General features: G+C 38.2%; 1 protein-coding gene across 2 annotated transcripts in view; it reads right to left on the bottom strand.

The window, feature by feature from the left end:
• Positions 1 to 15,937, bottom strand: part of HS3ST5 (heparan sulfate-glucosamine 3-sulfotransferase 5) — a 189,836-nt gene that overhangs the window by 85,489 nt on the left and 88,410 nt on the right. For both annotated transcript variants that reach the window (XM_014964378.1, XM_014964377.1), the window contains exon 2: positions 5,855 to 6,055. The gene's annotated coding sequence lies outside the window, so the exon portion shown is untranslated. The remainder of the gene's footprint in view (positions 1 to 5,854; positions 6,056 to 15,937) is intronic.

The raw sequence follows: 15,937 nt of genomic DNA, 5'->3' as shown, positions 1-15,937 counted from the left end.
ACCGTATAATCAGAAGAGATGCATTATGCCTCTCTCAGGAGCCTCTTTGCTCAGAATGTTTTAAACTGTTTCTTGTAGAATCTGTCCATTTGTGTGAAATGAAAAAGTAATCATGGATTTCAGGAGATCCAAAACGATGGTACCTTTGAGAACAAGATTAGTGCTTTCTATCCAAAATGCAAATAGACTGGGAGCCTCAGAGAGGCAGCAGTTCAGGAGCAATGTTCTCTTACAGTGAAGAGTGAAACAGCCCTGGATGTAATGAGTTAGATCAACCTCTTAAAAAGTATGCAGAGACTTCTGTGGCTAAGCCTTTGTCTTGGAGGCATGGGATAGTTTTCTAGACATTGTTATTTTCATTGCCTCATTTTCTAAACTCAGTGAAAAGCTAAGAAAGACTGAAACCGCCCCCTGCGTTTCAGATGCTTTTAGTTGGAGTGGGAAGAATTCTTGATTCATTTTCTGGTGCCACGGCTGAGCAATGTGCTTTTCCCCGCCTTTTTCCAAAGATGTGAACAGTCTTATTGCAAACTAATGCTTAAAGGCATGTGCCTAGGAATCTTGCTCAACTGGCTGTCTGGATCATTTCTGTCTTTCAACCAGTATTGTCTGGATCTCACCCAAGTTCAATCTCAGCCAGATGCTCTTCTCCAGGAGCCACTTTCCTCTAGGCAGTGCAACATCTTTGTGATGGCTTTGGTTGCATCTGTGGAAAATGAGATATACACTTGGGTGTCATCTGCAGAGCCTGTAGCAGCTTAGCCCCTCTCTGAACAGTCTTCTGAAAGTATTGGAATGGGATGTAGGGAGAAGATTTATAGCCCTATGGTCAGACTGCAGGTGCAGGATATTGGGAAAGCAAAATTATTTTACCAGTGTTGGCTTGGGGTATTACTGAAACCAGGTTTTGTGTCTGCAAGGTATACAAGACTGGGATATATTCACTTAGCATTTAAAGGGAGAAGAAAGACAAATAATTCTTTATCAATGTCTGAAATTAAAAGTGCATGCAAATTCATACAGTCACAGGAAGCTGGATTAATGATACCAGCAAATGGAAATATGGTGCCCAATATAAAACTCTCTAGATAAAACAGAATAAAGACTATTGTTTCTTACTGAAATATATTTTGGCTGCTGTGTATTTTACATTTAATTTTACGGTGCAGAAGACATTACTGAAAGAACAGCTTTACTTGCTAATTTTCTTGTTTGGTAGAGCTGATGTATTAAAAAGGTTAATGTACTAAATTTACGTTTTTCTACACTGATTATTTCTTACTCCAGTAATCTCTTTCCTTCCTGATTCCTAACCTCTTTAAAAAGAAGCAATATAAAATAGGACTTCTTTTTGACAGTTTTAGACAGAAAACCTTACTTTCCCTGCCGATTTTCATGCTCTACAAGCTTTGCTATCATAAACCACTTTGCATGTATTAAGAAGGAGTATTATATTAGATGAGGCAATTTAAGTGTATCCCATTTCACTTGGTGAAACTAAGCAGCTTTGCATTATAACTACGTTGAGCTAATGAGAATATGCTTGAAGCGTGTGTTACCTGGAACTGAAGTTAGCTAGTCATTCAATACTGCAACCTGTGAGTTTGCAAAATGATGGCAGGAATCCTGCTGTGAGGGAGATAGGAAAATTATTATAATCTGCATTCCTAAATTGAATGAGTATTTTGCTCAGCAGAGGCCTCTTGACTGCAAATAGTCTGAAATTACATCCTGCGGTTTAAAATGCTGCTTTTTTTTTTTTTTTCAAAGTGAGTAAAAATGCCCACATTTTCCTAAATCAAATATTTTTTAAATCATATGTGAGTAAAATTAGTGAGAAATGGGAAGTCATATATCCTTCATTTCCTCTTGTAAAAGTTATATGATATTCAAGTTTTTGAGAGCAGGAACAAAGTGTTTAGAATTCATGGTTTTATACTTTTGTCTTAATTATTTAATTATTAGATGGATAGGCTTATCATCATATCTCCCCCATTCCTCACTTATTATTAAAAAAATTCCATGTTTACAAGTTTCTCATGGTTTAGAAAAGTAAACTGTAATATGCATATTTCATCAGAATCAGCTACTAGAGTGTGATGCTCAACGTATTAGTAATCTAAAACTCATATGAAAAGTATCCAGAAAAGACTATCCAAACATGAGCAAAAGACTATGAAGCAAGCAAAGGGAATAAACTTCCCTCACAAGAGTGACATGGAAAACATAACTTAATTCATGCAAATTCTTCATCTCAGTAAAGCTAGAAATGGTACCAAAAACAAAGAAAGAAAAAGGCCTGGGGATAAGTATTAGAGATCATTGTAGTTGTTTGAACAATTGTGTTCTACTGTGTAAAAACAACAAATACTGCAAATACTTTGCATTGCATCCTGCCTGGGAGTCCAAAATGAAAGAGGAGGTGGATCAGCTTCTCTTTCTCAAATTCTCTGTCCTTTAAGTAGTGGACAGTGAAAAGGTTAAAGATAAATGAAGATGATGGAGCTACTCGTACGGACATCAGTGCTCCACATCTAGCGTCAGAGGAGGCTTCAGCTTTGTGTCACTTTGTTGTGTGCAGGCTTGTGAGTTAAACACACCAGGGGTAATTCTCTCACCCAGAGTGTGTGTGACCCAGTCTCTCCACTCCAAAACTAGGTGGCCGTATTCTTAGCTGTTTCCCAGAAACTGTGCCTACCCTGTGTTGCTCCCCGAACTCTACCCTGGCATTGCATGGGATTGTGGGGCAAAACCATGCTAAAGAACATGTGAACAGATGGGATGGATGAGCAGGAGCTAGGGATCAAACTCACACCCAAGCCCTATTTTGCTGCTATAGATAGATATACAAAGCTTTAGGTTTGCTGATGAGGCATAATGGTTGAGAGGAAGATGCAGTTACTCTTGTGTGAAAGATGGTTCTCAGGAGACTCAGCAAGTCAAGCAAAGGTGATGACAAGGGCAGAGACAGATCTTAAATGCAACCCTTTTTCCTGGAACTTAAGGGACCTTATGCTGAGTTGCAGTCGTGTTGATTTGGATGAGGATTCACAGCTCTGACCTACTTCTGAAGTGGTGGATAGATCACTTTGTTTTTCCTCCTCACAAAATATATCTGACAGAAGACTTTTATTTTTCCTGCACATTAAGTCAATCTTCCAAGACGTGGAAAGGCAGAATTCAGTCTTCCCCATGTCAGGGGACTCTCTTCCCACCCTCTGGGAGGAAGTTGTAACCTTCAGGACTTAGTCTGTATGCTGTATGCTTAGCAGAAAATCTCCAGGATCAGTTTTAATTCTGGGGTTATGCTAAACGTTCCCACTTCATAAGCCATCATATCTTTTTTTTGTGTCCTTCTTCATTAAATGAGCGAAGTTTCTTTTAAGTTAATACGCTAGGTACTCATTTCAGTATAACCACCCTTTATTCATTCACATCAGGGTCATTTCTTACTTTTACTACCTAAGCTTCTGCAGGCCTTGTGGATAACCCTAGATGCATTTGTATTCTTGCAAAAAGTAAAAGTCAGTAACAAAATTCGTCATGAAAAATTTGGACAGGTGAAACTCCACTGGATTTTCAGCCATTCAGATAATATAGGTCTTTTTTTTTTTTTGATTTGCATTGTTTAAATGAAAATATCTACTACCTATCAAAGAAAGTTTGGTCTCTAATCTATCAAATAATGCTTGTAACATTTTTCATATCATAAAGTACAAAATCCATGAAACTGAAGAATAAAACATTTTCTGGTGTAATTTTCCATCCAAATTTATATTTTTGTGTTAATGCCATGTGTGTTTTAGCAGCAATACTGTAAGAAAAATGAAAGACCTGTAGGATCTTCCAGCATTACCTATCCTAATACAGCAAGGCTCTGTCAACAATTGTACTGAATTTGCAGAACCTGTAATCCTCTACGTTATATATATTTAACAGTCCACACAAATACATATTATACAAATCCCTCCAGCAGAAGTACAAACATGCATGCAGTGAAAGGAGGTGGAGTTCACAACACTTCTGACATTTGAGCTCTGCAATGGCATGAGATATTCACCCCTTAGTTCTGTATTTGTATAAAGAGATGTAATTTTATAAAAAGCAGTCTACACATTAAAGCTACAATATATGCCCTATACGAATCTTACTTTCTTGGAAAATATTTAGGTATTGCAGTGAAGGCACCACACAGAACTAGCATAGCTCTCCTTCATATGGAAATCTTTGCAAAATCTTGCAGCTTCTCTAACCTTCTGCTTTTAAATGGAGTCCGTATTTTCATATCCATGTTCTTGTTCCTACTGAACTGTGTTACAAAAACTGTCAGTAACTTCAATAGAACTTAGATGAAACAAAACTGTATTATTCTTTTTTTTTTTTTTTTTTTTTTTTTTTTTTTTTTTTTTTTTTTTTTTTTTTTCCCCTCCTCTTCTTCTATCTGGACTAGACATTTGGTGCCAACAGAGAAACAATTCCTTTTGATGAGGGATGATATTTTTGTCTTCTATTTACTTTATACAGGGAGTAAGCATTTAGAATGCAAACAGAGATGCTAGCTAGGGTAGCAGACAGAAAGAGATTGATTAGAAAGCTATTATTCAGATGATATCACTAGAATCCCTCCACAAAAATGGGAAAGCAGAACTCAATTCATGTAGTTCTAATTGCATCAAGTTGAGCTCCATCCATTTGAGCCAGTAGGTTTCCTGAAACCATTCTAATTGGTTGTGGAGATATTTAATAAGAACAAATAGTATTTGTAGAGCTAATTATTTTTTTAAAAATGGCCAAATCCAATAAGATGAGATTGACAGAGTAAAACTGAAAAGAATTTTGCCCCCCTCCTCCCTCAAATCCAGACAGAGCAATGATCCTGAATATTCTGCAAAAGGTGAAAAGCAGATGGCAATCATAGAATAAAATCAAGGTTACATGACTGTTCACTTCTCTGCTGCACGTAGCATTATTCACATCATTATAAACATAACTTTTTTTTTTTATAATGTTATGGTTGGTGCTGAAAATTCTGATGTATCTTTCTGATCTTGCTACTTTCCTTGTCAGTTATGTGTCTGAGACGTGACTTGATGTGCACATATGCCCACACACATTCCACCACCTTTCTAGGCATGTGTCTGTTTGCAGAAATGTTTCTTCTACATTTTTGATCATACCACAGCAAAATGATTTCAGTGAATTGCCCTGATCAAAGGTGATTTCCTGAGGTGACAGAGGGGTGACACAATAATATCCCTAGATTACATAATATTTTAACAGAAATCAAGCGATAGAAAAAACATTTTATTAAAATCTCACAGGTTCCAGAAAGATAGCTGCATTTAGGAAGAAATTATTTTTTTTCCAACATTACATATGTCTTCGGCATTCCCCCGAAGCCCACATGCCATCTAGAACAACGAAGCACACAGATGGACAAATATCTACCCCCTCATCCCTACTGACTGTAAACGAGGACCATCTTGTGAATAGAGGTAAGTAGGATAGTCTTCTTGTTCCCTTTTTACCAGTCAAAAATCAGTGTGATTGTAATGCACTAAACCCAAGCTTAGAAGAAATACCACAAAAATGGCTAATGGCAATCAAGCTCAGAGCATGAGTAGAGCTTGATTTGCCAGCCAGCAAGTCATTTAGAGGGCTTTAAGTTGAATCAGTTCACTAAGTACATTTATTCCATGGCAGGTAAAAGCATGATCTCAACTATATATGTGATGTCAATCACCATTTTATCCACCTGTGGCTATATTTAAGCAACAAATTGAAACACAGTCTGCACTGCTAATGGTTAAATGAAACAGTCCTGAAGCTTCAGGCTTTTAAGGAATACACTAACCTTTGTGTCCTTACGCACATCCAGAAAGTCCAGTACATCTACTTTTGACGAAGAACATTCAGGAAGAATTTAAGTCATCTGTTCCAGTCTCAAGAAGACTTTAGTGGTTACAGAAAAGAGCGGTGAAGGAATAAAGCAACTCCAGGTATGCAGTTGGAAAGATCAGACATCTCTGCTGAAATGATGTACAACTCGCCGAGCCTGTACAAAAAGAGAGGACGCTTGTTGCATATTTGAAAATGAAAACAATAGAAGAAACACTCAGTCTCCCTCCTTAAGACTGAAAAGAAATCTTGTGCAGCAGGGCCCCAGAGGTAGTGCTTGCCAGGTCATGTTTTTGAACATACTGTCTTAGTATCTTGTAAACATTGGCAGCCTGGAATCTGGAGCGCAGGTTAGGGAGGAAGGGGAAGGAAAATTACAGCAAATGTGTTTCACAATAGTGAGCCTCAAACAAAAACCATTCCAAATAACAGAGAATTGTAAATTTCATGTGCTTTAAGAGGGCTACAGCAAAATAATGTTAAATATTTACTGGCAAGAGGCGAAATACTGCATGTGCTACTGCTGCTCCACTGTCTTTTGCCCTTGACATTGACCAGAAGTGTAATTTACAGCCATTTGTAAATCATTGGAAAAGATACTTTTATACTGAGAACAATGCCAGACCAATCTGGAGAAAATGTTAATAGTATTTAGTGGGAATTATTTGACTATTCTTGTCTTTTTTCTGCTTTCTGTTGGTGTTTTGTTTGTTTGTTTGTTTTTTAAATAATCCTATTTATGCCTCCATGTTGAAGGAATGGGACACAGACACAAACAGGAATATGGCATTGAATTGCAAACCCTGTACTATGATTTCTAGTTTTAGGCATGAACATATCTACTTTCTTTCAAAGTAAATCAAACCCAAGGAATCTGGAATACAGTTAAGCCCTCAAAATCATCAATGCCAATGTGACCTGCCAAAAGACATTAACTCTGTAATTATTCTGTTAGTCAGGAAAAAATACTTCTGAGTGGAGAAGCAGAATTAAATCAAAAGGATTCTACAGAAACATCACAAAGAATGGCCCGTTTGAGCACCTTTCGGTATTGTCAGAGTCTAACAAGTGCAATGCCTTTGCACACTTGTTGTTTGCACACACCAAATGTTGTTGGTTTACATTTGATGCACCAATAAAAGAATGTAGAAACATACAATGCAGAAGCTGCAGAATTTAGAATAACTCTAAGAAAACAGCAGCCATCCTTTCTTTTCAATGGAGTGTTTATTTCACTACATAATTTCCATCTACATTATATAAGCTACTTACTTGGCTCAAGAGCTGTTTACTTCCGACTGCTGTTGCCTGTATGATACGTGACTTACTTTGCTGAATTATTTGTTTTTCCATCAGAAACATTTATTTGTTAATAATTTATTGATTAAATGTCTTCCGATTGAGCAATTTAAAAAATGTAGGCAAACCAATGGCAAAAGACACCAAGTAGCATATTATAATGATACAATAATTTGAGCTCATACATTAGACTAAGCCGATAATGTCCCAAAAGCCCTCTTTTGATAGCTCAGTTTCACAGAATAAATATTCAGCTAAAATAAGTAAAGAAACCATCTCAACTACTGCTCTGTGAAATCATGCTGGTATCACGAACAATATCTTTGAAAAGATAATAGGTTGGCTCCAGAAAACAAACAAACAAGCAAAAAAAAAAAACCTACAGAACTTAACTGCAAGTTAAGTATACATGGAAATGAGATTAACAGTCACTTGAAGGAGACAAATGAACTCCTCTCCCAGGTGTGTGAATGGGACTTTGGAAATCAGAAGGGTCTGATTCCTTTGATGTCAGAGATACTGGAGGTTCAGATTGTAGCATTGGATCCAAAGTGTTTGCCATCAGTCGTATGTGCGAGACAGACGGTGAGAGTAGCAAATGTGATAAACCCTTTAATAGGAAGCTGTCAAGGGCTCTTATCACAAATAAGTCATGGTCTGAGTTACTGAATTTTCAGCTAAATTGATCACAAGGCAAATAAAATGTATTCTAAGGGCTGTGCTTTGACAATCTTCACTACCTTTGAGGTTTTAGAGAAAAGTCAGGAGATTTGAAAACACTTTTGGAGGAAAGCTGCATATACACGTTTTCCCTTTTTCCTATAAATGCATTACACATATTAAATAACTTATTTTTTTCCAGCACAGTAGTTAAACTCCCTAAGAATAATGTTGCTGAAAGTCCTATCATTTTGTAGGCATCCTGTAATTGTAGAATGGACTGGTTTCCCATCAGACTTAAGGAGACCAGTCAATAATGTGTTGACAGTATGTACACTTATTTATAAAATGGATAATGTTAAGTTTAAATGAACACACATATACTGCCAAGAATAGATTGTTTTCAAACTTAGTAATAGATAGGATTTCTCTGCTGTTATTTGATGAAATCTTATATTGATTATAAACAATAAGTTTCAAGGATGACAGACCTACCAATAAAAACCACAATTCAAAATGCAATATATGCAAATATCAATATATGTAATTATATATAATGATCACAAATGTCATCAATTTATTTACTGTAAACAGTTTAACTGAATACATATGAAGTGAAAAATCAAATTAAGTGAGGTAACATCATTTTTTTTTCTTATTTGATTTCTAATTTAACTCTTTTTTTTTTTTTGTGCTAATGAGAACACTGCAGATTTTTGTTTCATGACTGATGTGCATTTACCTGTTCTACCTAAGACCAGATTCTTTGGCCAATGTGTCCTTTCAGATTCCATGGCCAGGATCCCATTCCATGCCCCACAAGAGGTCAAAACGACATGACAGATCCAACCACTTTTAATTCTTTCCCAGAGCAGGATTCCTTTCAACAGACTCCTTTTCATGTAAGGATGCTAGCATTATTGTCAACACTATTAACCAGTAAGTTGTGTCACTCTTTTTGCACAAAAAAGACTTTTAGCTCCTTTCTTTATAACCTGGATATGCTCAGACATATCCAGGGGCTTTATCAATAGAAAGGAAGCAAAATTTTTAAGGATTCAAGCAGTTCCTGCATGCAAAGCCTTAGCCACTGTTTTGGCCCATGAATTGCTATTGGCTCCTGGTCCTCTGACTGTTCCCACTTGCCTCATGTTCCTTTGCTCCTGAGCTCCCTTTTGAAATGACTTGGTGGGTTCCCCATATGTCCTGGGCATCACCCTGGCCGTAGTTCACATGGACATCACTCCCTGTAGGCAGTAGGGACTAGAGTTTGCCAGGCACGACACCTTCTGTCCTACACAGTTGTTCGGGCATAACCCATCCAGCTGTGGTCCTCGCATACTCCCACATACCCTTATGACACATCTCCTGCTTCTCCTCCCTTCGCTTAGTGGAGAGACAGGAGGAGAGGAGGATTAAACAATAAGAAAATAACCAATTGATGTAGATGTGTCATTCCTCTCCATTAAGAAAGCAAACCCCTTACTCAGCCACTCGATGACTTAAAAGCATTTCAAAAGCTCATTGAATTCAAAGCAGAGGATATTGTCTCTCATTAGAAACTATTCAAGAGGAGTCACCTGCGTTCCATTAAAGGTTTGCACTGTTCCAGGATGAGATGGTTCCCACTCCTACCAAGGGCAGCTAGACATGACATAACTGTGTGGCTGCACCAGTGTCCAGTATTTTGGATTCCCACTGCTAAAAATTGTAAGTCAAAGTACACCAGAAAGTAAGATCTGATGAAAGTTATGTTTCTTTTTTGTTTTTGTTTTTAATAAAGAACTTGAGTTGCTCTGTTGGTTTCCTTCTTTGAATCTGATATGTGCATTTTTGGTGTGTTTCAAGTACAAGAAAGCACTCTGCAAGAAATCTTATAAAAACAGATGAAAAGATGAGAGTCTCCTGATTCTGGAAAGGCAGAATTTAAAAAAAAAGAATTCTTTTTCTTTTTTTTTAGTTCAGAAAATTACAAGGAACTAAACACTTGTACATTTTAGAGAAGGACCCACTTCTTTTTTCACACACAAAAGTTAGTCTCCCTTAAATTATACACAAAACCTGGTCATGTGCCTACACCTAGTCCATTGCAATGTAAATAAAATAAATTATATTAAACCATGACAGTTGAATACATGCTGCTTCAACAGAGTGAGAAAGAAGGCACTAAATCTCAAAGGGTAGACATTTTTACTCATTTGCTTATCATTGTGATCTCTTGCAGTAGTAATTCGGAGGTAATTCTAAACACCAAAGGTCACTCAGACTAAGACTGAATGAACAATACTTCATTGTTTGGTTTTAGAGCTATTTTGAGCTAACACTCAGATATTGTAACTTAATAAGACAATAGTTAATGTGCGTCTTTTTAAAGAATTTAAAATCTCAGTATTTTAACTGAATGCTATGTAAAAGTTAAGGTGGATAAGAAGCAGCCAACTGGCTACATTTCCTTGTAGACAACCTATGTAAACAGCACAAGAGAGCAGCTATAGCTGCTTCCATGGCAGTAAAGAGGCTTGCCTGCCAGCAAGCGTCTGGCAGGTTCAAGTCACAGTCAGAGCGGATCCCTACAAATGAACTTGCCATGAATCCCATGAAAACACATACAGAGAGCTATAACTACATGACTGGGGACAAAGAAGAAAAAAAAAATAATTAAATACCTGAAATATCTGAGATTCTCACACAGATTTTCACCTCCTGGCTTCCCTCTGCTCAGTGAAAATCATTTTCAGAATAACCCAAAATTTCTGAGCTGATCTGAGCATCCATCCAACCCTGACAATGAGACTGCCCCAACTTCTAAGAAACCAGTGGCCTTAGGGCAGTAGCATTGGGAAGCCCTCGAGCACAGACCTGTAGAACTGACTGCGCGCAGCCCAGGAACTCTTGATGAAACCCGGGAGGAATTTCTATAGATTGCTTCTTTCACCTGCCAAATACGTACGAAGCAGTTACCCTCAGGGAAATGACTCTATTCTTGCAAATTTTGACGTGCCACGTATTACCTATTTAGCTGGTATTCAAAATGTTTTAGAGATGTGTGACACCATGGCATGTCATCACTACTGCCACGCCACCAAGTTCATCGCCAGGGTTTCAGTTCCAAGATCAATTTTGGTTGCAGGATGGAATGAATTTTAAGTGGCTTGATAATTTGCCACCAAAAAGCTGAATACTAGCAACCTGCATTTTTAAAAGGATACATTTTTCTTTTTGAACTTGAGTGCGATAAAACACAACTTGGACTATTTGTATCAATGTATAATGGAGGCTGGTAAACACACTGTGTTACTGTGTCCACATTTCAAAATAAGCACAAACCTCCCATTTCTCCTCTTTAACTGTCAGGCAAAAAGTGGCATCAGCATTCTATGCTGACTAACGTGTTACTACAGTGTCAACCTTCTGCAGTGTGTCTACACTAAGAGAGCTACAGCAAGTCAAAAAACCTCTCAACTAAAATTACATTATAGAAAAAAGTGTGAAATGTGCAGTAAATTTCTTGAGGCAGGAGTCCGAAATAACAAGGTTCCATCATAATTAATGTTTGATAAGAAAAACAATAATAAAAGAATCATGGACAAATTTTGTCAAAGTACCCTTCAACAGTGGCATGTACAACAAATGAAACCTCATTTATACCTGTGTACTGTTCAAAGTACCACAAAGGAACATGCATATACCTTTACCATATTCCACGTACACCATATATGCAGTACGTACATATCACATATAATTTATGTGGGTTCTTGTGCACCAGCTCTGTAACAGTTATTCAAGGCAAATTGCTACCTAGGACAAGAGTAGTTGCTCTACGAACATAAATTCAGCACATTGGCAAAACTGTACAGCCAGTACATGATCTACAGAAATGGGTCAGTTTTATGAGAAAATCACTAGTCGTTGGAGGAAATAGAGAAATTTCTCTTGGGTGAACACCCCCACCCCTCCCTGCAGACAAAAGGCCAACGTGCATTTTCTTAGTAGGAAATCTGTTTTCTATGGCAGTCAGAAAAAGGAACAGCCAGTGGCCCACCATCCATGCCTGTGTGCCGAGAGATGTCTTTCTATCATATTAACACAAGAAATAGTGCAAAAGTGTACACGGAGTGGCTGGAGCTGTGACACTGTTCATGTCACAACCCTGGCAGCAGAGTACACCGTGCTCACTGGAGAGGGAAGGCTGCAACACATACCGACCCTTGGCAGCTCTGTGTGACAGTGAGAAGACAAGGAGGGCCAGTGGGACTCACACATGCTCATCAGCACACTACAAACTGACAACCTTGACCAAAGATTTCAGGAACAGAGTATAGATACCTATATTTAAAAAGGAGACATTTGTTATGAAGATATTTCTCATAACACTTGTATTTCTATGTTCACATCTATTTAAAGATGTGTATTCATAACTAATTATTTTGGGGCAAAAGGAAGAAAGTAAAATCATCACATATTATAATGTTCTGTGGAAGTTTTTCCCTTCAAAACCTGAATACATATAAATATTAGATGCTCCATCTCTTCAGAGCTACTTACTACATCTTACCATGTAGTGCCTGATACAATTTGTAAGTGGGAGAAAACAACTGAAAAACCATGATAAGGGGTTCTTTGCTCCTATATCAGGGGCACTCTGTCTTTCCTAATACATGACCTTAAAGTGACAGGCAAACATTTCTTTATTTTAATGTTAGGCTGGGTGTCAGGGCAGCAGCATATGTGGTCCTGAGTCCTATCCTCTTAACTGGAGCTTCCAAATGTTCTGGTTATATGGATTTTTTAAGAAGAGGCAAGAAAGAATACCAGAGGACCCATTACTGGAGCATATGACTTACAAAGAGAGGATGAAAGAACTGAATTTGTTCAGCTTTAAGAAGGGAGTGCTAATGGGACTTCAGTCTGCAGTCACCTAAGAGGAGGGTATGGAGAAGATGGAACCAGACTCTCCTCAGAGGTACAGAGTGGGAGGATGAGAAGCACCAGTCACATCATGCAACACAGGAAATTCTGCCTGAGTAGGAAGAAAAAAATATTCACCATGAAGATGGTCAGATGGAACATGTTGCACAGAGACGTGGACTCTCCATCCTTGGAGATATTCAAAACTCAATGGGATGAGATTGAGCTACCTGCTGTGTGACTGGGACATTGGACAAGAGATGCCCCGAGGCCCCTAACTCCCCAGGTGACCCCCTTCCCTCAAAGGCAGCATGCTTTGATCTCAGTACCTTGCCTCCCACCCCTCCTCTCTCCTGGCTGTTGCAGCAGCCACATGCAGCTGGTGGGAAACAGGGGTTTTCCATGAGCACATCCTTTTTGCAAGGGACAGCTGCCAGGTGCCATGAGGCAGCACTGTGGGTACGGATATACTGTGTATCTGTGCATACCGCCCGTAAACGCAGGCTATCGCTACCCAGTCAGATGTTTAAACAGTCTAAACGGCCACCTTTTCGGAAATCAGCTCTGCACTTAGAGCAAAAACACTGTCAGCCATGAGGAATGCAAAGAAGCCGCCTGTGCTAACAAAATTATCTTACCGTTTCCTGGTTTCCTTCATAAACATGTGCAGAAAGAATTGCTCTGCACCACATAGCAGCCGCGTTTGAGGCAGAGCAGCAATCTTTATTTCCAATTTGATTTTATGTCAGTTCCCATCCTGCCCAAATGCTGCCAACCAGTATCATATTGTTATGATTTGAAAAGCAGATTTGAAAAGTGTTTTTCCTTTCCAGACCAGAGGTATTCAGTCCAGTCACAGACGACATGGCTGAAGTTTCACAGTGTTCTCCTGTCACGTGTCAGATTAATTAACTCAGCCCTCATTAATTAAAATTAGAAGTTTCTTTCATTCAACCATCTAAAATACCAAATTCCACTGATTTCCTGCAGAGATACACAGGCACAACAATTCCCACTGCAATCTTTCATTATTCTTTACAGAGATACTATGCCATATTCCATAATCCCACTAGAATTTTACTGATGTGGCTGTACTGACATTGGTAAAATTATTCTTGATTTACTTTGGCACAAAAGAGACCAGCATCAGGCCTATTGGGATAAGACAGTTCCTCCCCATGGTCATATTTACTTTACTTAAGACTACAAAAAAGAATACAGTGCTCAGACAGCTTCAGTATACCATCCTTTCTCATGGGGAAAAAAAAAAAAAAAGAAAGAAAAAAATAATCACAATCTGCTCTAAGGTGATCTGCTGCTCTTTGTGGTTACCTGGAAGAATGAGAACATCATCATTCCAGCAAAATACAGAGTTAACTCTGATGTTCAGTTTTACATGTACAAGTGATCTTCTTTGGTACTTAAGAATGACAGTTTTCGTTAGTTACAGCTCTAGAAATAAGAGTTTTTCTTAAAAAAAAAAAGGATGGCTTTCATCAAAAATCAAGAAAGTGATTGATATTAAAACAGGGTCAGCAGAAACTGTTCCCACATCCCATGTTATTTCTATGCATGTGTGTTTACCAGTTCCAGTAAAAACCAATGGGTTCTCTAGAACAGACAACCAACAATTGCTGTCCTTTGCTTGTGAGATTCATCAGCTGAAAGTGATAGAAAGACTGGGGAAAACAACTGAAAAAGAAGCCTATGATAAATGAAGATTGTCAAGGACAGGCAGGTGAATGACAGAAGTTGCTTCACTGAGAAAGGAAGATGAATGCTTGAAAATACTTTCTTTTCACTTTGGTGAATATTTTCCTCTCTATTTCTATTAAACATATCAAGATCAGTACTATCTGAAAACCTTTTTGGTTTTTTTAGAAGCCAATTAACATTAGTGAGTAACCTCATGCGTGTCAATTTTGGAAATTAAGTGTGTATCTTTAGGGTGCTCAGGCACTGGAATGTTAAGAACACCACAATAACTTGAAATGAGCAGAAACTATAAACATTAATGAATTAATGTGATTTGTGATAATGTTTCAGCAGGCTATGTGGAAGAGTGGTGGAACTTCTTTGGGTGTACAGAAGGTTTGTTTAGCCACAGAAGTTGTCCAACAGATCTGCTCTTTCAACTCTATTTTGCCGCCATAACATCTGCTAAATGGATCTGTGAATCTATAAGTTACGTGATGGAGGCAAGAAGCCTTAAAGGCAACCCTACCAGACCTTTCCTACTAAAAAACTTCCACTTACGTTAATATGAACACTTTGCATAGAGACTTTGCAAGTAGGTTGCAAGAAATTAAGCAGGGACTCTGCTAGTCCCAGTTTAACAAGTTGGACATGAAGAGCACTGATTTAGCTCCACACATGCACTACTTCATCTGTAAGCTTTAAAGACATGCATAATATACATTTTCTTACGAGTTCTCACCCCTGCAGTAGCACAAAAAACATACTCAGTTGAAAACCTTCCTTTTCATTAAAATAAGAAAAGAATATTTTTTCCCCTCCTGTGATAAAAGACGCACTATTTTCTATCCTTTTTTTCTGGGGACCAAGCCTTCCTCATGCAATCAGGGGAAAGCTCTTCAGGTTTTATTTTTTTTAAAACATTTGGTCTATTTTAATTCATTTTTCAATGAAAAATGAGCTTCTTATATGCTCACTTGACTCTGGGCTTTACAAAAGACCACAAAATATCATTTGGCTTACAACCAAATCAAGAGCACTGACAACACTGAAAAAACACAAACCAAAATACTCATTAGCAAAACATCATCTTTTCAAAGCAGGTGCTTATGGACAGAGAGCTCTCTTGTTTTCTTATAATTCCCCCTTAAGTGAATTTTGCATTCCACTCTAGCTGTGCTTTACGGGTAGATTGGGGTTGATCCAGCACAGCACGTGACCCAAAAAGATCATCGGTGGCCATTCCCCAGATCCTAAGGCCCACTCTTGCAGAAACCGCATGGGATGTCAGAGAATGGAGATGCTTGGGTGGGCCTACTGCAATGTTAACGTCAGCTCTGGTTCTTCCACTCCCTTTCACTCAAGCTAAAATGACACAACTGACATTCAGCAAATCTTCCACTTATTCGTCTGGTTTTCTTGAGGCATCAAGATAAAGGCTACCGGAAAGGCAATGGGCAGAGTTGAATGAAACACT

Source organism: Calidris pugnax, unplaced genomic scaffold, assembly GCF_001431845.1.
Source record: "Calidris pugnax isolate Ruff unplaced genomic scaffold, ASM143184v1 scaffold219, whole genome shotgun sequence".
In the NCBI taxonomy this organism is placed as follows: domain Eukaryota; kingdom Metazoa; phylum Chordata; class Aves; order Charadriiformes; family Scolopacidae; genus Calidris; species Calidris pugnax.
This window is presented reverse-complemented; position numbering and strand designations above follow the sequence as displayed.